This window comes from Erythrolamprus reginae, chromosome 2, assembly GCF_031021105.1.
Source record: "Erythrolamprus reginae isolate rEryReg1 chromosome 2, rEryReg1.hap1, whole genome shotgun sequence".
NCBI lineage: Eukaryota > Metazoa > Chordata > Lepidosauria > Squamata > Dipsadidae > Erythrolamprus > Erythrolamprus reginae.
This window is the reverse complement of record NC_091951.1, coordinates 334,791,342-334,815,773: the sequence shown is the minus strand read 5'-3', so window position 1 is coordinate 334,815,773 and position 24,432 is coordinate 334,791,342. Positions and strand designations below refer to the sequence as shown.

Genomic DNA, 24,432 nt, shown 5'->3' with positions numbered 1-24,432 from the left:
TAAGAAATAATAGAAAAGAAGGTATAGTAATAGAACATATCAATGAAAGAATAGAAGAATAGATATAGGAATAGAAGAAAGGTATAGGAGTTATAGGAGAGTTGTAGAGAGTTATAGTTGTGATCAAAGGGGAGCTAGGAAGCTGGTCTTTTCCGTGGTAGCCCCTGCCCTATGGACTATCTTGCCCCTGGAGTTTCAGCCATCTCTTTTAGCCTAAGGCTTTAAAGACCTAGTTCCCACACACACACACACACACCAATATTGGGAGGTGATTAGATGATAACACATTAGCAGTGAATGGCATGACGTTTTTGTCATTTCTGATGATTCGTGTTTTACCTGGTTTCATTTTATACTTTTTTAAATGATGGCCTATGTTTTCTAACCTTTGATAGGGAGCTGCCCAGAATCGGCTGAAAGATGGGCAAGCTATGTAAATGCTTTAAATAAATAAATAAATAAATAGTGGAAAAGGATTAGACCGCACTTCGGTTTGTGGATGAGTCAGACCTACGTATCTCAGTGAGCAGGCTTCCACATCACAATGAGTGAGAGTGTAGTTTGTTTGCTACGAAGTGATTCAAAGCTAATCCACCCAGTTTGACTCTGAATTATAAGCAAACCAGCCAGTCTGGCTTTTAAAAAAAATGACCTAGTTTACATCTGAATGCAATGAATAAATGATTTCGGTAGGAAGGTTAGAAACAGATGTGCAGTGTAGCCGTTCTAATTCATCAGACAGGACCAGCTTTCCTGGTAAGGCATAGATCTGTGATGGCGAACGTATGGCACACGTACCAAAGGGGGCACGCGGAGTCTTATCGGAGGGCACGGGAGGCATTGCCCTATGTCAGCACCAATGCACATGCGCATGCTGATTTTTGGCCTTGGGGAAGGCCGTTTTGCCCTCCAGAGGCTTCTGGGAGGCTTCCCTGAAACATAGAAACATAGAAGTCTGACGGCAGAAAAAGACCTCATGGTCCATCTAGTCTGCCCTTATACTATTTTCTGTATTTTATCTTAGGATGGATATATGTTTATCCCAGGCATGTTTAAATTCAGTTACTGTGGATTTATCTACCACGTCTGCTGGAAGTTTGTTCCAAGGTTCTACTACTCTTTCAGTAGTAGAAGCCCCGGAATGCAAAATACAGACCAATAGGCAAACCAGAAGTTTGGAAAACCAACTTCTGGTTTGCCCGTTGTGCTGTTTTTCACACTCCAGGGCTTCAGGAAGCTTCCCTGAAGTCTCCGGAGTGCAAAAAACAGCACAACGAACAAACCAGAAATCCGTTTTTCTGAACTTTTGGTTTGCCCGTTTGGCTGTTTTTTCATCATCCTTGGTTTCAGTTGAGGTCTGTGTGTATGCGCGGGGACAGGGGGGATTGTACCCATGCACAAGGGCAACCAGGGGGGTGCGCATACACTGGGGGAGGGAATGAGTGTGGGCATGTGTGTTGGTGCTAAGACGCACATACCTCCTTTGGCATGCACACCAAAAATGGTTTGCCATCCCTGGCATTGAAATCGGTCGCTGGGATTCGTGCGGCAGTTTATTGTTTTGATACGTTGTGAGCTGCCCTGAGCCCTCGGAGTGGGGCGGAATACAAATCCAATTAATAAATAAATGATAAATAATTAAATAAAGCCCTTCATGGCATCGGATCAGAATATCTCCGAGACCGCCTTCTGCTGCACGAATCCCAGCAACCGATTAGGTCCCACAGAATCGGCCTTCTCCGGGTCCCGTCAACTAAACAATGTCAGTTGGCGGGCCCCAGAGGAAGAGCCTTCTCTATGGCGGCCCCGACCCTCTGGAACCAACTCCCCCCAGAGATTAGAACTGCCCCTACCCTCCTTGCCTTTCATAAACTCCTCAAAACCCACCTTTGTCGTCAGGCATGGGGGAATTGAGATATCTCCCCCGGGCCTATATAATTTATGTATGGTATGTTTGTAGGTATGTCTGCTTAAAAACGGGGTTTTCTTAACTACTTTAAATTTTAAATTGTAAATTATTAGATTTGCTATGAATTGTTTTATTATGTTGTGAGCCGCCCCGAGTCTACGGAAAGGGGCGGCATACAAATCCAATGAATGAATGAATGAATGAATGAATGAATGAATGAATGAATGAATGAATGAATGAATGAATGAAAAAATAAAATAAAATAAAATAAAATAACTCGAGAGCAACATAACTTTTTCCACCATCAGGCAGCAGCACCTAAATATCTTATTTCCTCCTTGAGTGTGAGAATTTCTTTACTCTGTTTGTTACCACAGAGGTTAAGTCGAATACAGTACCCAGTGATTTTCTTTCTTTCTAAAAGTAATTACCATCTTGCAATACAGTTTAACCTGCTTCTGTGTTTTGATGCAACGTAAATTAAGATCCCTTTAGTCTGCATTTCCAACACATTGATCTGGGCTTTTGTGAAGTGTTGTTTTTTTTAAAAAAAACAAACACTTTTTCCCACTATATCTTGGAATATTCAGTGTATTAGTCCTTTATGGATGCCACTGAGTGCTTAAACCCTCTTTCCTTAATGTATCAGCCTAACGTAGCACCCAAACCAGCGCACAGCAAGCATTTTGAATGGCACAAAAATACCACGAATTGTGGAGGCTTCTCATTTATTTTAACTTCCACGGTGTTCTCTCCTGCTGCTCCCAGCAACTCCCTTTCCTACAAATCCATGTTTTCTAGGACAAATCTTACCTTGACGTAAAAGGAAGCATCTTTCTTGACAGCAGGCTAGTTTTGTCTATAAACAAGATACCACAATCAGGTCAAACAAACTTAAAAATATCTTCTTCGGTGCAGATTCAGGAGGGACCTCATTCCATAAACTAGGGGTTGTAACAGAGAAGCTGCAGTTCTTTTGAATCCCAGATTACGTAAGGCAGGGGTCCTCAAACTTTGCAACTTTAAGACTTGTGGGCTTCATCTCCCAGAATTCTCCAGCCAGCTGGGAGTTGAAGTCCACAAGTCTTAAATTTGTCAAGTTTGAAGACCTCTGACGTAAGGCAATCGCTTCCTTTGAAACAAAGAAACATAGAAACATAGAAGACTGACGGCAGAAAAAGACCTCATGGTCCATCTAGTCTGCCCTTATACTATTTCCTGTATTTTATCTTACAATGGATATATGTTTATCCCAGGCATGTTTAAATTCAGTTACTGTGGATTTACCAACTATGTCTACTGGAAGTTTGTTCCAAGGATCTTTCAGTAAAATAATACTGTATTTTCTCACGTTGCTTTTGATCTTTCCCCCAACTAACTTCAGATTGTGTCCCCTTGTTCTTGTGTTCACTTTCCTATTAAAAACACTTCCCTCCTGAACCTTATTTAACCCTTTGACATATTTACATGTTTCGATCATGTCCCCCCTTTTCCTTCTGTCCTCCAGACTATACAGATTGAGTTCATGAAGTCTTTCCTGATACGTTTTATGCTTAAGACCTTCCACCATTCTTGTAGCCCGCCTTTGGACCCATTGAATTTTGTCAATATCTTTTTGTAGGTGAGGTCTCCAGAACTGAACACATTACTCCAAATGTGGTCTCACCAGCGCTCTATATAAGAGTGTCACAATCTCCCTCTTCCTGCTTGTTATGCCTCTAGCTATGCAGCCAAGCATCCTACTTGCTTTTCCTACCGCCCGACCACACTGCTCACCCATTTTGAGACTGTCAGAAATCACTGCCCCTAAATCCTTCTCTTCTGAAGTTTTTGCTAGTATTGTAAGTATTGAAAGTAATAAACAATCTTAACCTTGGACAATTTAGACTATGTAGAATACAGAATAGAGTTTGAAATACAGAATAGGGGTCTTCTAGTTCAAGTTTCAATATTTGAGGGGCTGCCACAGAGAGGAGGGAGTCAGACTGTTTTCCAAGGCACCAGAAGGCCAGACAAGGAATAATGTATGGAAACTGACCAAGGAGAAAATCAATCTGGAAATAAGGAAGAAGTTTCTGACAGTCAGAGCAATCAACCAGTGGAATTGCCTGTGGAAGTTGTGAGAGCGCCAACACTTAGGACTTTCAAGAGGAGATTGGACTGCCATTTGTCTGAAATGATGTAGGGCTGGACTGTAGAAATGGTGCTTGAGCAGGGGGTTGGACTAGATGATCTACGAGGTCCCTTTCAAACTCTAGTAGTAATCTAATCTAGTTCTAGATGACCTACAAGGTTCCTTTCCAATCCAATTTAGATGTGTGGCTGTCCACACTCTTCTTAAAAATCTCCAGTAATGAAGCATTCACAACTTCTGAAGGCAAGCTGTTCCACTGGTTAATTGTTCTCACTGTTAGGAAGTTTCTCCTTAGTTCTTAGGTTGCTTCTCTCCTTGATTAGTTTTCATCCACTGTTAGAAACTAATCAAAGAGAGAAGCAACCAAAATTTAAGGAGAAACTTCCTAATTGTAAAAATAATTAATTTGCCTTCAGAAATTGTGGGTGTTTCATCACTGGAGACTTTAACTCAACCTTAACTCAAACAAAATTGCTCAATTTTGTAAATCTTTGTGAAGGGGATGACTTTATTTTATTCATAATTCATCCTCTCCGATTCCCTCTCAATGAAAGAGGAACTCGTAGATCCAAATGTCCAGCATTTTCTCCGCTTAGAGAAGGGCAGTGATTCTCAATTGATGCTTGTGCTTAGCCTAGCTTGGAAATTCTGTTGATAGAATTCCTGTAAGATTTTATTACCCTTGTAAGAAAAATTATTTTACCACCCCTTGATTAAATCCAAGAAAGGCCATCAGGAATCAAATAAAATGATTTTGCCAGATTTTCCTTATCCTAGAATACTTGGAAGTCTTTATAAAGAAGGTTATTTCTTTCCCAGAAATTAAACGAAGCGAAAATAGTATTAAGTAAGAGTGAGCTTTTCTGAAATACATTAATGAGTTCAAAATGTTCATGATACCTAATCAGTATTCTGCTTTCTTCACCTACCAGCTTCAGCCTTCAATGATTACATCACAAGCAACTGTGTCCTCTTCGCCGATGATGTAAAACTCTTCAACGCCACCGATAACACAACTACTCTCCAAAAAGACCTTGACGCTGTTTCTGAGTGGTCTAACACATGGCAACTCCAAATCTCAACTAGCAAATGCTCTGTCCTACACATTGGGAAGAAGAATCTGAACTCCAAATACGAACTGAATAATCAAATTATCACAGATAATCCCCACTCGGTTAAAGACCTTGGTATACTAATAACAAAAGATTTAAGTGCCAAAGCCCACTGCAACAATATATAGCCAAGAAGGCTTCAAAAGTTGTAAATCTAATCCTACGTAGTTTCTTCTCTGGCAATCTCACACTACTTACGAGAGCTTACTAAACTTTTGCCAGACCCATCCTCGAATACAGCTCATCTGTTTGAAACCCATATCGCATCTCAGACATTAACACCCTTGAAAATGTCCAAAGATACTTCACCAGAAGAGCCCTTCACTCCTCCACTCGAAATAGAATACCCTATGAGACTAGACTTTCAATCCTGGGCCTAGAAAGTTTAGAACTAAGACGCATAAGTATTGCCCACAAGATCATATGCTGCAACGTCCTGCCTGTCGGCGACTACTTCAGCTTCAACCACAACAACACAAGAGCACACAACAGATTTAAACTTAATATTAACCGCTCCAAACTTGACTGTAAAAAATATGACTTCAGTAACCAAGTTGTCAAAGCGTGGAACTCATTACCGGACTCCATAGTGTCATCCCCAAACCCCCAACACTTTACCCTTAGATTATCTACGGTTGACCTATCCAGATTCCTAAGAGGTCAGTAAAGGGCGAGTACAAGTGCACTAGAGTGCCTTCCGTCCCCTGTCCTATTGCTCTCCTATATCTCCTATTCCTTTCTTCTATTTCTGTATCTCTTCTTCTATTCTTTCATTGATATGTTCTATTCCTATATCTTCTTTTCTATTCTTTCATAGATATATTTTACTATGAGTATCTCCTCTATAACCTTCATCATGTATTTTACTATGTGTATATAGATATATACCCACTAAAACCCTCATTGTGTATTGGACAAAATAAATAAATGAATAAGATAAATAAGATAAATAAGATAAATAAGATAATAAAATAAATAAAATAAATAAATAAATAAATTAAATAAATTAAATAAATTAAATAAACAAACAAACAAATAAATAAATAAATAAAATCTATGGATTTTGACATCTGCAGTCCCTTGTTGTCTTATTTAGCTTTATTTTCCCATAGCCTTCTCCAACAATGAATGGCGTGTGATTTCCGTTTGCCTCAACCAGCTTGTGAGCTTGGTGAACTGGCAGTGACCTCGGGAACAAACAAGCCTCTTTGCCAAATGAGGAACTGCTGAAACAAGCAAAACTGGGAACTGAATTCCAGCATGAAAAGCGGAGGGGGGGTATCCCTGAGCAGGTTGCATTTGGTACAGCTGGGATGCTTACCAAAGCAAAGGTGGTTTGTACAGGATGCAATTTTCCGCAAAGTGTGATTTCTTTAAAAAAAAAAACAACAACACTGGAAGCCTGGGACTTGCTAAACACAGACCTTGCAAAAGCAGTGCGATTCGTTGTTCAAATTGCTCTTCCTGAAAATTAACATTGCAGGGAGTTCTCCGCGTATACCTTTTGCGATGCTGCAGAATAAACCGTAAGTCGGGTGCAGTGGTGCAATCCAATTTTTTATACTGCTGTTTCTGTGGGCGTGACTTAGTGGGCGTGGTGTGACTTGGTGGGTGTGGCTGAGCCGGGGTGGCGCAGTGGTTTGAGTGCAGCAGTTCAGGCTACTTCAACTAACTGCTAGCTGTAGTTCAACAGTTCAAATCTCACCACCGGCTCAAGGTTGACTCAGCCTACAATAGATTAGATTTAGATTAGATTTATTGGATTTATATGCCGCCCCTCTCCGCAAACTCGGGGCGGCTCACAACAGGGTAAAAACAGTACATGTTGTGGTTCAGCCTGGGACCCCTCCGGGAATGGCTGATTTGCTGTCGGCTTCCAGCTCAGAGGGAGAGGCTGAGGACCAGGAGGTGCAGACTGACGAGGAAGCGGAATCCCAGGCTGAAGAAGAAGGACAGCCAGAGTTCCACCAGGGGGAGCTCTCCCCAGCAAGCAGCCTGGATTCCCTGGGGGAAGATGCTCATGACATCATAGATATGCGACACAGGAGAGCTAATCAGAGACGAACTCAATTGGCTAGGTATTTCCAGCATTAGAGGTCACAGCTGGGTTTGGGTGTGGTGCTTGGGAAAGGATAAAAGGCGGCCCCACCCTTCCTGGCTTGTGGAGTTTTATCTTGGAGATTCGTGAGACCTGTCTGTGAACTTTGGTGGCTACAATCCTGGTTTGTGCCTTGGACTATTGAAACCTTGGGGGGGGGGGTGCCAGCAAGAAGCTTGTGAAATTGACTGGACATCAGGACCCTGTTGTAACGTATTGTAACCTGTCTGCTGTGAAGACAGGTTTTCCTTTGTGCTTATTTTTTCCTGCTATAAAATACTTTTGGATTTTACCAGAGTGTCTGGCTGTTTTTTCAGTGGGTGTGGAGGTCTGGGAAAACCCAGACAGAACAGTACATAATAACAAATCCAATACCCACCAATCCAATTACAATTTTAAACTAAAAAATTCATAAAAAACAGCCCCAGAATATTTAAAAAAAACACGCATACAATCAATCTAACACATTACAATCCTTCCTAGATGGGTAATATGAGGACCCAGATTGTTGGGGGCAATATGCTGACTCTGTAAACCACTTAGAGGGCTGTAAAAGCACTATGAAGCAGTATATAAGTCTAAATGGCATCGGACCAGAATATCTCCGGGACCGCCTTCTGCCGCACGAATCCCAGCGACCAATTAGGTCCCACAGAGTTGGCCTTCTCCGGGTCCCGTCGACTAAACAATGTCGTCTGGCGGGTCCCAGGGGAAGAGCCTTCTCTGTGGCGGCCCCGACTCTCTGGAACCAGCTCCCTCCGGAGATTAGAACTGCCCCCACCCTCCTTGCCTTCGGTAAACTCCTTAAAACTCACCTCTGCCGTCAGGCATGGGGGAATTGAGGCATTCCCCCCTCCCCCGGGCCTATACAATTTATGTATGGTATGGCTGTGTGTATGTCTGGTTTAATAATGGGTTTTTTTATTTTTTAAATTTATTAGATTTGTTGTGAATTGTTTTATTGTTGTTGTGAGCCGTCCCGAGTCTATGGAGAGGGGCGCCATACAAATCTAATTAATTAATAAAGTAAAGTAAAGTAAAGTAAAGTAAAGTAAAGTAAAGTAAAATAAAATAAAATAAAATAAAATAAAATAAATAAATAAATGCTAAATTGTATTGCTACTGCTTGGTGGAGAGCATTTTATAGCAATAGCATTTAGATTTATATACCACTTCACAGTGCTTTACAGCCCTCCCTCTAAGTGGTTTAGAGCAGTGGTCCCCAACGTTTTTTCCACCAGGGACCAGTTTCAGCAAGACAATTTTTCTATGGCCCGGTGGGGGCGGAAAGGGGTGTGGTTGGGGGCGGGATTAAGCATGGGGGTGCTGGTCCTCCCCGCCCCTCTTTCCCACCATTGCCCTGTGGCCGGCAGAACCTGCCTCCCAAGCCCTCTTGCCCAGTGGGAGGCTAAGCGCTGGAGAGAGGGGGTCAGGCTGGCCCTCCTGCCTCCCCCCAGCCAAAAACGCAAAAGCGCCCCATGGCAGAAGCCAAAAGAGGCTTGAGCCTCTCGGTCCTTCCCGCCCCTCTGTCCCGTCCATCGTCCTGTGGCCGGCAGAACCTGCCTCCCCAGGCCTCTTGCCCGGCGGGAGGCGAAGCGCTGGAGGGAGGGGGTGGCGGCATGAGGGCCGGCAGCTGCTGACTCCACGGACCGGTGCAACATGCCCCGCGGCCCGGTACTGGTCCGCGGCCCGGTGGTTGGGGACCCCTGGTTTAGAGAGTAAGCTTATTGCCCCAACCATCTGTGTCCTCATTTTACCGACCCTGGAAAGATGGAAGGATGAGTTAACTTTGAGCCTACTGAGATTCGATCTGCCAACTGCTGGCAGCCGGTGATCAGCAGAAAGTAGCTTGCAGTACTGCACTCTAACTACTGCGCCACCAAGGCTCTGATGGGGCAGGGGAAATATACTGCAAAATCCCCATTCCCTCCCAACTCCTTTAGCCTCTATTTAGAATGCTGATGTTCAAACCTTTGTCTACTCTAGCATGGCAATCTTAATTTTACATGTCTTGTAAAACCTAGGAGGACTCCATAAATTCCCTTTTCACCAGGGATTGGAGATTTAAGTAATTAACATTCACACTCTGCTGTGTTTCTATATCTGTAAACATATTGTAGATGGAGAGGTAATGAGCATAGCCATATTTTTATTTCCAAGCAGTGAGCTTTATATACACTGCTCAAAAAAAAAAAGGGAACACTCAAATAACACATCCTAGATCTGAATGAATGAAGTATTCTCATTGAATACTTTGTTCTCTACAAAGCTGAATGTGCACAACAGCATGTTGAAACTAGACTTACAATCCTGGATCTAGAAAGCTTAGAACTACGACGCCTTAAACATGATCTAAGTATTGCCCACAAGATCATATGCTGCAACATCCTGCCTGTCAACAACTACTTCAGCTTCAACCGCAATAACACAAGAGCACGCAACAGGTTCAAACTTAATATCAACTGCTCCAAACTTGACTGTAAAAAATATGACTTTAGCAATCGAGTTGTTGAAGCGTGGAACTCATTACCAGACTCCGTGGTGTCACCCCCCAACCCCCAGCATTTTTCCCTTAGACTTTCCACAGTTGACTTCTCCAGATTCCTTAGAGGTCAGTAAGGGGCGAGCATAAGTGCACTAGTGGGCCTTCCGTCCCCTGTCCAATTGTCTCTCCTATATTTTATATATCTTTTCTCCCATCCATATATCCTTCCTCTACTCTTCATTGATGTATTCTATTCTCATATCTCTTCTTCTATCCCTTCCCTGATATTTACTACTACACGTTTTTATTCTCCTTAACTTTCAAATAAATAAATAAATAAGTAAGTAAGTAAGTAAGTAAGTAAGTAAGTAAGTAAGTAAGTAAGTAAGTGAAATTTATTGTCAATCAGTGTTGCTTCCTAAGGGGACAGTTTGATTTCACAGAAATTTGATTTACTTGGAGTTATATTGTGTTGTTTAAGTGTTCCTTTATTTTTTTTGAGCAGTGTATATATACTTTGAAAAGTGTTCGGAAACTTCAGATCGTGCAGAATGCAGCTGCGAGAGCAATCATGGGCTTTCCTAAATATGCCCATGTCACACCAACACTCCGCAGTCTGCATTGGTTGCCGATCAGTTTCCGGTCACAATTCAAAGTGTTGGTTATGACCTATAAAGCCCTTCATGGCACCGGACCAGAATATCTCCGGGACCGCCTTCTGCCGCACGAATCCCAGCGACCAGTTAGGTCCCACAGAGTTGGCCTTCTCCGGGTCCCGTCAACTAAACAATGTCGTTTGGCGGGACCCAGGGGAAGAGCCTTCTCTGTGGCGGCCCCGACCCTTTGGAATCAACTCCCCCCAGATATCAGAGTTGCCCCCAACCTCCTAACCTTTCGTAAGCTCCTTAAAACCCACCTCTGTCGTCAGGCATGGGGGAATTGACATGTTCCTTCCCCCCTAGGCTTATAAAATTTATGTATGGTATGCTAGTGTGTATGATTGGTTTTAACTTGTGGTGTTTTAAAATTAATTTAAATATTGGATTTGTTTACATTGTATGGCGATTGCTGTGAGCCGCCCCGAGTCTGCGGAGAGGGGCGGCATACAAATCTGATTAATAAAATAATAAATAATAAACTAAATATAACCCCACTACTAGTCTTTACAGTGAGTTTTGGATAGCAATGCTGGATGATCAAAAAAGAGGAAGTTACTCTAAACAAGGTGAGAGATGACCAGGATCTTTGCAGTCAGTTAAGTATCAGATTTTAAAGATGATTGCAGATTTATTATTTGCATATGCACCAAAGACAAATTCCTTGTGTGTCCAATCACACTTGGCCAATAAAGAATTCTATTCTATTCAACATTGCAAACAGAGACATGACAGGTAAAATAGAAATAGGCATAAATGAGGAGATCACCAACAAGATCAAATCGAGAGATAAGTATCCCGAAAATTAACTACCTGAAGGAAGGTATCTCACAGGAGCATAGTCATTTAAAAGCAGTCCTCAATACAGTATATGGACACAATAGAGCCCAGCATCTCTGTTGTTAAGCAAGACATTTGTTAAGTGAGTTTTGCCCCATATTATGACTTTTCTCGCCATAGTTGTGTTAAGGAGTGTGTAGAGTGATCTCTGAGTTGTCAAAGATATACATACACAGAGGAAACATGGAGTTCTAGCAGATATCTAGCTGCTAGTCAAGAGATACGAGTAGTAATGGTTCAGTAATACAATCCACATACATTAAGTGCACAAAATATTATTTACTTTGGAAAATATCTTAGTCAAGAATAGTCCTAGTTATTCACAGTTAAATCAGCCAATACATATACAAAATGATAAGTCTTACTTGTTCAGCTTACAAATCCATAAACCATCATTTGAACACAGTTCTTACTACAGCAGTCACAGAGGAAATAACAGAAATAGCAGAGAGAGTAACGCCTCTGGCTCCCCCTTATGGCAATCTGCAACATTAACTCTTAAAGCTATAGTGTTTTAATATATTTAAACATACAGTGGTACTAGGAATCTCCTGGGAAGAAACCGGGCCGGAAAAGGCGGGGAGAAGCCTCCGTGGGGCCTCTCTAGGAATCTCCTGGGAGGAAACAGGGGTGGAGAAGGCAGGGAGAAGCCTCCATGGGGTTCTCTCTAGGAATCTCCTGGAAGGAAACAGGGCCGGAAAAGGCGGGGAGAACCCTTCATGAGGTCTCTCTAGGAATCTCCTGGAAGGAAACAGGGCCGGAAAACGCAGGAAGAAGCTTCCATGGGGTCTCTCTAGGAATCTCCTGGAAGGAAACAGGGCCGGAAAAGGCGGGGAGAAGCCTTCATGGCAATGAGTCCAACAACACAAAGGAACAAGGCAATGAGTCCAACAATCTAGATGTACCAATATCAATACATTGCTGCAGTACAAAGTGGGGCTTCCCATTTTCTTTCGAAGCCACAGGTATTTGGAGCCACTTCAATGCAATGCCTCCCTAGGAATCTCCTGGGAAGAAACCGGGCTGGAAAAGGCGGGGAGAAGCCTCCGTGGGGCCTCTCTAGGAATCTCCTGGGAGGAAACAGGGGTGGAGAAGGCAGAGAGAAGCCTCCGTGGGGCCTCTCTAGGAATCTCCTGGGAAGAAACAGGGCTGGAAAAGATGAGGAGAAGCCTCCATGGGGCCTCTCTAGGAATCTCCTGGAAGGAAACAGGGGCAGAAAAGGTGGGGAGAAGCCTCCATGGGGTCTCTCTAGGAATCTCCTGGGAGGAAACAGTGCCTGCACCCTTCCTGTGGTTTCTCCAATCACACACATTATTTGCTTTTACATTGATTCCTCTGGGAAAAATTGTTTCTTCTTACAAACTTAAGAACCTGGTCACGGAACGAATTAAGTTTGTAAGTAGAGGTACCAATGTACTAACAAGCTGTTAAGTGAATCACTGCAGTTGTTGAGTTAATAACTCAGTTGTTAAGTGAATCTGGCTTCCCCCATTGACTTTGCTTGTCAGAAGTTTGCAAAAGGTGATCACATTGACATTGCAAATCGTCATAAATAGGAGTCAGTTGCCAAATGTGTGGATTTTGATCGAGTGACCATGGGAATGCTGCAACAGTTGTAGGTGTGAAAAACGATCACAACTCACTTTTTTCAGTGTTGTTGCAACTTGGGTCACTCAATGAACCGTCATAAGTTGAGGACTACCTGCATTCATATTTCAATTGTTGCAGGGAACGCTGTCTCTTTTAATTTCCAGTGTAAATATGTTCTTGGATGACATATACTTTTCTAGGTGAGTCACCAAGTTACCAGAGAAATGTACTTGAGTTAGGTACGTACCTCCCAAAAGTGAAAACCTAACCTAAAAAGCAACATACTTTACTTTAGCAAACAGGTTCCAGCTTGTGATAGGGAAAAATCAGATGACTCATGTGGCAAGCCCTAACTTATTAAGAGGATCCTAGCCAGTTCCAGTGTTTGTTATTTATTTATTAGATTTATTATATTTGTATGCCACCCCTCTCCGTAGACTCGGGGTGGCTATCAAGGAAGGATTGGTGATTCCTGAGTATGTAGTAAGCGAAGGCAAAAAATCAACAAATGGCTCTCGTTTCGTCTTATTGCTCTAAAAATGTTAGCTAAGATTTTTCTCCCAGGGATGAGTAAACCCCAGCATCTGCACTTAACTAAACAAATCTGCTTTTGACAGGTATGCAATAGTCTTGACAAATATGGGACAATGAGAAAAGTAAGAGTGTGAGTAAGAGTGTGTGTGTGAGAGAGAGACAGAGAGAGAGAGAGAGAGAGAGTATGAGTCGAAGGAAGGGGATTATATTTGTGTAGACCTCTAATTAAAGCACAATCGGGTCAGGGATGTCAAACTCGCTTACGATGTATCTTTTCTCCTTCGCTAAACCGGGCATGGGCGTGGCCAGTGCCTGACGCATCCGGCAGACTGGGAGTTTGACAGCCCTAGTCTAGGTTATAACACACTTTTGTCTGTAAATAAGGAGCAGAAACTATAACACGGGCAGGCAATTAATTTTGCCATGGGGCCCGCATGAGAAATTGTGATGGTTTTATAGGGCCGGACTAATATGATTAACTCAGTTCTACCCAATACTGTATATAGTATTTATATACAGTATATACAGTCACTGCGCTGGAGTGTTTGCGTGGTTTCTGTGGTCGGCCGCTCTCGGTAGGAGGTTGGGGTCCGCTCCAGTGAGAAGATAAAAGAGCGGCGTCCTTTCACGTAAAAATAACAATGTTTATTTTTACGTGAAGACCTCCCTTTGAAGGAGCTGGGGAATCCCTCCCACGAAGAGATTCCGGGGGCGGAGCCTTGACGTCACAGGCAGGTTGCTAAGGACGCCAAGGTGATTACTTCCTGGATTCCATGGAATCCAGGAAGTGATCACCTTAGCGTCCTTAGCAACCTGCCGGTATACGTGACGTCAAAGCTCCACCCCCGGAATCTCTTGGTGGGATTTACTGTTCGGGTTCAGGTTCGGTTCGGGTTCAGCCGAATTTTGCGTAAAGTTCGTCCGAACTTGCCGAACCCGAACACCGTTGGGTTCGCCCATCACTACTGGTGAGACCACATTTGGAATACTGTGTTCAGTTCTGGAGACCTCATGTACAAAAAGATATTGATAAAATTGAACACATCCAAAGACGGGCTACAAAATTGGTGAAAGGTCTTAAGCATAAAACTTATCAGGAAAGACTTCATGAACTCAGTCTGTATAGTCTGGAGGACAGAAGGGAAAGGGGGGGACATGATCGAAACATTTAAATATGTTAAAGGGTTAAATAAGGTTCAGGAGAGAAGTGTTTTTAATGGGAAAGTGAACACAAGAACAAAAGGGCACAATCTGAGGTTAGTTGGGGGAAAGATTAGAAGCAAGGTCAGAAAATATTATTTTACTGAAAGAGTAGTAGATGCATGGAACAAACTTCCAGCAGATGTGGTTGGTAAATCCACAGTAACTGAATTTAAACATACCTGGGATAAACATATATCCATTCTAAGATAAAATACAGGAAATAGTATAAGGGCAGACTGGACCATGAGATCTTTTTCTGCTGTCAATCTTCTAAGTTTCTATGTCTAAATACCTGTTATTTAAAAGGAGGGTGCCTTTTTCAGATTCTGAAGTATAGGAAATAAAATTATTGAAGAACATATTTGGTCTCACCATAGCCAATACAAGAGTCCTGCTTTATGTCCTGGGATGAACTATTTCTGCCAGTTTCTAGTTTGCACACTTCCCTGTGTTGGATATAAGAAAATTCAAAAATAAAATAGGATATAGAAATTTATATAAATGTAGGAGATTTAATTCTGCTTGGGCAGGAGGTTGGATTGGATGACCTACAGGGTCCCTTCCAGCTTGAACTTGTTAAATATTAGCTGCTTTAAGATAGTTGGAGAAAATATGCTGACCTATATCATTTTGTTAATTAAGAAAGAGGCCCAATTAAGGGACATTCCTTAATGCTAAGGCAAGGCACATAAGAACATGTTGTACCTGAAAAATATGTTATTGGAGAGGTGTTGAACGAGATGCGGTGGTCTCTAAGGCATTACATACTAAATGTGATCTGTGACTATATCCGATAGGAGGGGCATGGTGGGGGCGTTAAGGTAGAAATGATAAAATGTAATGCTATAAAAATTTTAAGTGTGGCTTTTGGCTCAAACCTCAATTTAAGGTCAGGCTAAATGTCCACACACTTTGCAAACTGCTATTATTATTTTTATTATTTCTTTCCAATAAATCCTTGTGTTCTGTTGAGCTCTCTGGTAGACTCCTCCCAAAAATTCACAGGTACACATTTCAGAGACACACACGTTTGAAAATTCACTTAAACTAAGCCCTTTTTGGTATAGCAAAGAGCACTCGTCTCCAAACAAACTGGTAATTTGTAAAAGTCCCTTATCAGTTCTGTGATACTTAGCTTGCAGCTGTGAGGCAATTCACAGTCCTTCTTCTTTCACAAAGTGAAACAAACTTTGCTCTGGTTTAGTTTCAAAGTGGGGGAAAATCAGCACACAAAAGGTCAAAGTCAGTAAAGCAGTCACGAAACACAACGATCAGATAATCCTCCACAATGGCCAAACCCACAGGCTGCTCTTTATAGCAGCCTCACTAATTACCACAGCCCCATCCAACCACAGGTGGCCTCATTTTCTTTGATAATAATCTCTCAGTTGTTGGTGCCTATGCATCGATCTCCGCATGCGTGGCTGTATCATTAACTCTTGTTCTGAATCTAAGGAGGAGCTAGATAATTGATCTCCTTCTGAGCTGTCTGCCACACTCTCCTCCTCCCTGTCACTCATGTCTTCTTGGTCAGAGGAGCCTTCATCAGCAGATTCCACCGGGGGGGGCAAAACAGGCCTGCAGCATGTGGATGTCTCCCCCACATCCACAGTCCTTGGGGCAGGAGCTGGGCCAGAGCTAACGACGACACCTCGGAGAGGGGCGGCATAGAAATCCAATTAATAAAATAAATAATAAAATAAATAAATAAATACTCTGTGTTTTTTTTTCAATCGATCCAAGTTTCTTTTGTTATTTCTAACACCGGTGGTGGTGGGACTGATTCAGAGAGTACCATTTAAGTAGCTGTCACCACCTCAGCACCTTTTAAATCTTTAATGCCACTTTCAAACTTTTTTTTCTTTGGAAGCGGAAGGCTATATAAGAGTACTTTCAGCCTCTGGCACGTAGCAAGATAGAGATAAATGTGATTTTAAGAATAGATCAATTCTGCAGTGACCTAAAAGCTGGCTCACTAAAGGCACCACTGAGCCGGATAGTCTTCTAAAGAAAGCTAACTTAAGCAAAAAGGGTAACGGTCCAATTTTCTCATTCCTAGACTTGAAGCCAAAAGTTGGGTTTCAAACAATGTCTGGGCTGGATCAGGAGATGGACGATAATGGACCAGAATTCCAACTCAGAGGAGATGATCAATAAGCTTCTTCCCTCCATAAGATGATGTGATCATTCTATGACAGCTGATTTATTTCACTTATGCCTTTTGTGGCTGACAGTGATTATAATATGGCAGAACTTAGAATTGGGTAGCAAGGACCAATCAATGGATCTGCACATTTTTCCCTAGTCCTGATTAACTTACCCTCTACTGATAATGCAGTGTCAGTTAAAGGGCTATGTGCATAATGCTTTCAAGAGCATGGTAGGCCAGCAATCCCTATAGCCCCGTCTTGCCATCTTTAGAACCTAAAAAATTGAGCTCCTTCCTTCAGAAACCCAATATGTTCAAATCAATTAGGTCCCACATATTTGGCCTTCTCCATGTCCCTTCGACGAAACGATGTTGCCTGGCGGGGCCTGAGGAAGAGCCTTCTCTGTGGTGGCCCCTGCCTTCTGGAATCAATTCCCTCCGGAGATTCGAACTGCGCCCACCCTCCTCGCCTTTCGCAAGAGCCTGAAGACCTATCTATGTCGCCAGGCATGGGGCAACTAGTGTATCCCCTTTTCTGACCATTAAAGTTATGAGTGGGTATGATTGTGTTGTATCGATCGTTTTTAAGATAAGGGGTTTTAGTTACAGTTTTAATTATTAGATTTGTTCTGTATTGTTTTGTTGTTTTGTGCGCCACCCTGAGCTTTCGGAGAGTTGCGTCATACAAGTCTAATAAATTATTATTATTATTATTAATTATTAATATTGTCTGGATTTGTCTCAAAGTCTAGGTTGTTGTACAAAGCCCTGTTTACTCTGTGACTATGTCAGTGTTCCAGGTAACATCCAAATTTAAATCAGAGTACACGTCAAGGCATTGCTTAAAATTTCAATTTAATCCCGGAGCCATCCTAGCACCTCCACAGGGGAACCCGAAACTGAGCTTCCCCCCTAGTTGAAAGTTCACATGCCTTGCCCCCACCCACCCACAAACTGAGTTGCCCACTCAGGCTACGCCAGCGTGGAAGCATGGCAACTCCTTCTTCCACTTTCACTCTGGTTCATGTTTAAGGACATATGGTGGATTTGAGCTTCTTGAAAGGAAGCTTTGTGGCTTCATCTCATGAATTCACCCCTCTCAAGTTCCAATAAACATCAGGCCTTCTACAGATAATGTGGCAAGCTGTTGATTTATCCCCAACTTCTGCACTGGCTTGACAAAGAAACATAGAAGATTGACAGCAGAAAAAGACCCATGGTCCATCTAGTCTGCCCTTATACTATTTCCTGTATTTTATCTTAGGATGGATATATGTTTATCCCAGGCATGTTTAAATTCAGTTACTGTGGATTTACCAACCACGTCTGCTGGAAGTTGCTTCCAAGCATCTACTACTCTTTCATTGAAATAATATTTTCCCATGTTGCTTTTGATCTTTCCCCCAACTAACCTCAGATTGTGTCCCCTTGTTCTTGGGTTCACTTTCCTATGAAAAACACTTCCCTCCTAAACCTTATTTAACCCTTTAACATATTTAAATGTTTCAATCATGCCCCCCTCCCCTTTCCCTTCTGTCCAGACTATACAGATTGAGTTCATGATAGGTTTTATTTTATTTATTTATTTATTTATTTATTTATTTTATTTATTGGATTTGTATGCCGCCGCTCTCCGTAGACTCAGTTTTATGCTTAAGACCTTCCCCCATTCTTGTAGCCCGTCTTTGGACCCGTTCAATTTTGTCAATATCTTTTTGTAGGTGAGGTCTCCAGAATTGAACACAGTATTCCAAATGTGGTCTCACCAGCTGTTCATGTACTTCCAGGGGTAGACTTCAAAGCTTTTAGCAAGGGATTCTCTGCCCAGTTCCTAGGTGGGAGTGGCAATAGTGGGCATGACCTAGTTGGCCTCCTGCACCACAATTGGGGGGGAGCGTTGCCCTCCCTGGATTCCTAAGACATTCCGCGAGTCTCCAGGAGGGCAAAAACAGCTTTCCCCAGCTTTGAAGACCCTCTGGAGGCCAGAAAAGGGGGCAGAACTTCCGATAAGTCCGTTTTTTTTGTCCTTCCCAATCCTCTGTGCACATCGAAAACAGGCTGCCTGGGAGCTCCACGGAGGGGATGAGCCAGCCAGGAGTGGGATTTGCGGGTTCTCCGAACTGCACAGAATCTTAGCTAGAGGTTCTCCTGAACCCCTGCGAACCCCTAACAGTCCACCCGATATCAAACCCAACAGAAGAACCTAAAGACAATTTTAATTTAGCTTCTCCAAGGAAGGAAACGCAACCATTGTCTTTTATTTATTTATTTATTTATTTATTTATTTATTTATTTATTAATCAGATTTGTATGCCGCCCCGTTCCGCAGACTCAGGGCGGCTCACAGCAATAATAATACAATGTAAACAAATCTAATATTTAAGTTAATTTAAAACCCCAATTTAAAAACCAATCGTACATACTAGCATACCATGCATAAATTTTATAAGCCTAGGGGGAGAGAAAGTATCAATTCCCCCATGCCTGACGACAGAGGTGGGTTTTAAGGAGCTTGCGAATGGCTAGGAGGGTGGGAGCAACTCTGATATCTGGGGGGAGTTGGTTCCAAAGGGTCGGGGCCACCACAGAGAAGGATTTTCCCCTCGGTCCCGCCAAACGACATTGTTTAGTTGACGAGACCCGGAGAAGGCCAACTCTGTGGGACCTAACTGGTCGCTGGGATTGGTGCGGCAGAAGGCGGTCCCGGAAATATTCTGGTCCGGTGCCATGAAGGGCTTTATAGGTCATAACCAACACTTTGAATTGTGACCGGAAACTGATCGGCAACCAATGCAGACTGCGGAGTGTTGGTGTGACATGGGCGTATTTAGGAAAGCCCATGATAGCTCTCGCAGCTGCATTCTGCACGATCTGAAATTTCCGAACACTTTTCAAAGGTAGCCCCATGTAGAGAGCATTGCAGTAGTTGAGCCTCGAGGTGATGAGGGCAGTCGGTGTTAGTGGGGGGTCTCTCCCTTGTGGGGTACCTCAGGGGTCGGTCCTCTCCCCCCTGCTATTTAATATCTACATGAAACCGCTGGGAGAGATCATCCAAGGACATGGGGTGAGGTATCATCAATACGCTGATGATACCCAGCTTTACATCTCCACCCCATGTCCAGTCAACGAAGCAGTGGAAGTGATGTGCCGGTGCCTGGAGGCTGTTGGGGCCTGGATGGGTGTCAACAGACTCAAACTCAACCTGGATAAGACGGAGTGGCTGTGGGTTTTGCCTCCCAAGGACAATCCTATCTGTCCGTCCATTACCCTGGGGGGGGGGATTATTGACCCCCTCAGAGAGAGTCCGCAACTTGGGCGTCCTCCTCGATCCACAGCTCACATTAGAGAACCATCTTTCAGCTGTGGCGAGGGGGGCGTTTGCCCAGGTTCGCCTGGTGCACCAGTTGCGGCCCTATCTGGACCGGGACTCATTGCTCACAGTCACTCATGCCCTCATCACCTCGAGGTTCGACTACTGTAATGCTCTCTACATGGGGCTACCTTTGAAAAGTGTTCGGAAACTTCAGATCGTGCAGAATGCAGCTGCGAGAGCAGTCATGGGCTTACCCAGGTATGCCCATGTTACACCAACACTCCGCAGCCTGCATTGGCTGCCAATCAATTTCCGGTCACAATTCAAAGTGTTGGTTATGACCTTTAAAGCCCTTCATGGCACTGGACCAGAATATCTCCGAGACCGCCTCCTGCCGCACGAATCCCAGCGACCGATTAGGTCCCACAGAGTGGGCCTTCTCCGAGTCCCGTCAACTAAACAATGTCGGTTGGCGGGCCCCAGGGAAAGAGCCTTCTCTGTGGCGGCACCGACTCTCTGGAACCAACTCCCCCCAGAGATTAGAACTGCCCCTACTCTTCCTGCCTTCCGTAAACTCCTTAAAACCCACCTTTGCTGTCAGGCATGGGGGAATTGAAACACCTCCCGCGGGCATGTTCAATTTATACACGGTATGCTTGTGTGTGTGTCTGTTAGTATATGGGGTTCTTTTAAATCTTTAAATATTTTAATGTTATTTGGATTATTTATGATTTGTTCTATCTTGTTGTGAGACGCCCCGAGTCTTCGGAGAGGGGCGGCATACAAATCTAAATAATAAATAAATAATAAATAATAAATAAAATGAGTGACTGTGAGCAGTGACTCCCGGTCCAAATAGGGCCGCAACTGGTGCACCAGGCGAACCTGGGCAAACGCCCTCCTCACCACAGCTGAAAGATGTTTCTCTAATGTGAGCTGTGGATCAAGGAGGACGCCCAAGTCGCGGACCCTCTCTGAGGGGGTTAGTGATTCCCCCCCCCCCAGGGCAATGGACGAACAGATGGAATTGTCCTTGGGAGGCAAAACCCACAGCCACGCCGTCTTATCAGGGTTGAGTTTGAGTCTGTTGACACCCATCCAGACCCCAACAGCCTCCAGGCACCGGCACATCACTTCCACTGCTTCGCTGACTGGACAAGGGGTGGAGATGTAAAGCTGGGTATCATAAGCATATTGATGATACCTCACCCCATGCCCTTGGATGATCTCACCGAGCGGTTTCATGTAGATTAAGTTTAAGTTTAAGTTTAATCAGATTTGTATGCCGCCCCTCTCCGCAGACTCGGGGCGGCTCACAGCAATAGCAATACAATGTAAGACAAATCCAATATTTAAATTAATTTAAAAAAACACCACAAGTTAAAACCAATCATACACACTAGCGTACCATGCATAAATTTTATAAGCCTAGGGGGAAGGAACATGTCAATTCCCCCATGCCTGACGACAGAGGTGGGTTTTAAGGAGCTTACGAAAGGCTAGGAGGGTGGGGGCAACTCTGATATCTGGGGGGAGTTTGTTCCAGAGGGTCGGGGCCACCACAGAGAAGGCTCTTCCCCTGGGTCCCGCCAAACGACATTGTTTAGTTGACGGGACCCGGAGAAGGCCCACTCTGTTGGACCTAACTGGTCGCTGGGATTCGTGCGGCAGAAGGCGGTCCCGGAGATATTCTGGTCCAGTGCCATGAAGGGCTTTATAGGTCATAACCAACACTTTGAATTGTGACCAGAAACTGATCGGCAACCAATGCAGACTGCGGAGTGTTGGTGTGACATGAGCAAATTTAGGAAAGCCCATGATAGCTCTCGCAGCTGCATTCTGCACGATCTGAAGTTTCCGAACACAGATATTAAATAGTAGGGAGGAGAGGAATAAAAGCCAGACAAGAAGACAGTTGTTGGTGGCCCATCACCTCCTGAGACAACCTGGGGAGTGCCCTAAAAAGGCTACTTCATGGGTTGCCTCCTCTCTCCCTCCTGTTTCCTTGGTAAGGTTCCTGCTCTTCCAGCTGCCCCTTTAAAAAGCCTTAACTGGCCTGTCAGCGTTCTCTAATACAGGAAGCTGGCTACTGTGTTAGCAAAAACTTCAGAAGAAAAGGATTTAGGGGTAGTGATTTCTGACAGTCTCAAAATGGGTGAACAGTGTGGTCGGGCCGTAGGAAAGGCAAGTAGGATGCTTGGCTGCATAGCTAGAGGTATAACAAGCAGGAAGAGGGAGATTGTGATCCTGCTGTATAGAGCGCTGGTGAGACCACATTTGGAATACTGTGTTCAGTTCTGGAGACCTCACCTACAAAAAGATATTGATGAAATTGACCGGGTCCAAAGACAGGCTACAAGAATGGTGGAAGGTCTTAAGCATAAAACCTAACAGGAAAGACTTCATCAACTCAATCTGTATAGTCTGGAGGACAGAAGAGAAAGAGGGGACATGATCGAAACATTTTAAATATGTTAAAGGGTTAAATAAGGTTCAGGAGGGAAGTGTTTTTAATAGGAAAGTGAACACAAGAACAAGGGGGCACAATCTGAGGTTAGTTGGGGGAAAGATCAAAAGCAACATGAGAAAATATTATTTTACTGAAAGAGTAGTAGATCCTTGGAACAAACTTCCAGCAGACATGGTTGGTAAATCCACAGTAACTGAATTTAAACATGCCTGGGATAAACATATATCCATCCTAAGATAAAAATACAGGAAATAGTATAAGGGCAGACTAGGTGGACCATGAGGTCTTTTTCTGCCGTCCGTCTTCTATGTTTCTATGTTTCTCTTGCCAGGATTTGAGGACGCTGTGATTAAAGTTGAAGAACCTCCACTTCCAAAGCTTTATAGTGCAGAGGGGGCAAAAGAAAGGAGGCGGCACCAGAACAGGTTTGATGTCTCAAAGAAGATGAGACACGACTGCAAAACATCCCAGATAAGGCATTTATTACATATTCATGCATTCCGCCTATGAACAGGATATGCTTGAACAGAGCAGAACATCTTTTTTAGTTCTACCAGTTTCCTGCCCCAAGACTACTCCCTTTGGCTTATATCTAACACGAGAGGCCGGCTCCTGATTTGCAAGCCCAGTTACTGAGATGTCAAATTCATAAAAGGACGCCCCGCGACTGGGTTCACATTCATACAATATGTGCTTTACTTGAACTACAGCGGATTGAAGCTACAGTGGAAAGGTTCATGAGGACATCAAGCCACCGACTGTAGTTTAAGAATAATAGAGATAGGGTTCGCACCAGTAGTGGGTTCCAGTAATGGGCGGCCAAAATTTTAATGTCACACTGTGGGTGTGGCTCATTTTGTGGGTGTGGCTTAATGGTCATGTGGCTGGGTGGGAGTGGCTTGCCAGCCATGTGATCATAGAAACATAGAAGTCTGACGGCAGAAAAAGACCTCATGGTCCATCTAGTCTGCCCTTATACTATTTTCTGTATTTTATCTTAGGATGGATATATGTTTATCCCAGGCATGTTTAAATTCAGTTACTGTGGATTTATCTACCACGTCTGCTGGAAGTTTGTTCCAAGGATCTACTACTCTTTCAGTAAAATAATATTTTCTCATGTTGCTTTTGATCTTTCCCCCAACTAACTTCAGATTGTGTCCCCTTGTTCTTGTGTTCACTTTCCTATTAAAAACACTTCCCTCCTGGACCTTATTTAACCCTTTAATATATTTAAATGTTTCGATCATGTCCCCCCTTTCCCTTCTGTCCTCCAGACCAGTGTTTTTCAACCAGTGTGCCGTGGCACACTAGTGTGCCGCGAGACATGGTCAGGTGTGCCGCGAAGCTCAGAGAAAGAAAACAAGAGAGAGAGAGAGAAAGAAAGAGAGAGAAAGAGAAAGCAAACAAGAGAGAAAGCAAGCAAGAGAGAGAGCAAGAGAGAGAAAGAGAGGGAGGGAAGGTGGGAGAGAGAAAGACATAGAGGGAGGGAGGGAGAGAGAAAGAGCAAAAAAGAGGAAAGAAGGAAGAGAGAAAGAAAGAGGGATAGAGAGAGAGAAAAAAAGAGCAAGGGAGAGAAAGAGGGAGAGAGAAATAGAGCGAAAGGAAGGAAGAGAGAGAATTTTTTTGTTCAATATTTTTTTAGCCGCCCCCCCCCCTCCACTCAATGTGCCCCATGGTTTTGTAAATGTAAAAAATGTGCCGTGGCTCAAAAAAGGTTGAAAATCACTGCTCCAGACTATACAGATTGAGTTCATTAAATCTTTCCTGATACGTTTTATGCTTAAGACCTTCCAGATGGGAGTGGCTTGAACAATCATCATGAACTGTTAAGTCCTCGACTTACAACCTTACCAGTGTTGCTCACTGGGGTGACAATTTGTTTCGTGTTTCCCGCACTCTCCTTCCTGGGTGTCCCCCACCGCCTCAGGCTGGGTAG

The 24,432-nt window shown here is 43.6% G+C and overlaps 1 protein-coding gene across 4 annotated transcripts in view; it reads right to left on the bottom strand.

Moving 5' to 3' along the window:
• Positions 1–24,432, bottom strand: part of PDZD2 (PDZ domain containing 2) — a 458,739-nt gene that overhangs the window by 209,936 nt on the left and 224,371 nt on the right. Inside the window, exon 1 of one of the 4 annotated variants that reach the window (XM_070743495.1) lies at positions 11,600–11,669. The exons of the other annotated variants lie outside the window; for them this stretch is intronic. The gene's annotated coding sequence lies outside the window, so the exon portion shown is untranslated. Of the gene's footprint in view, positions 1–11,599; positions 11,670–24,432 lie in introns of those variants that run through there. 4 annotated transcript variants of the gene reach the window in all.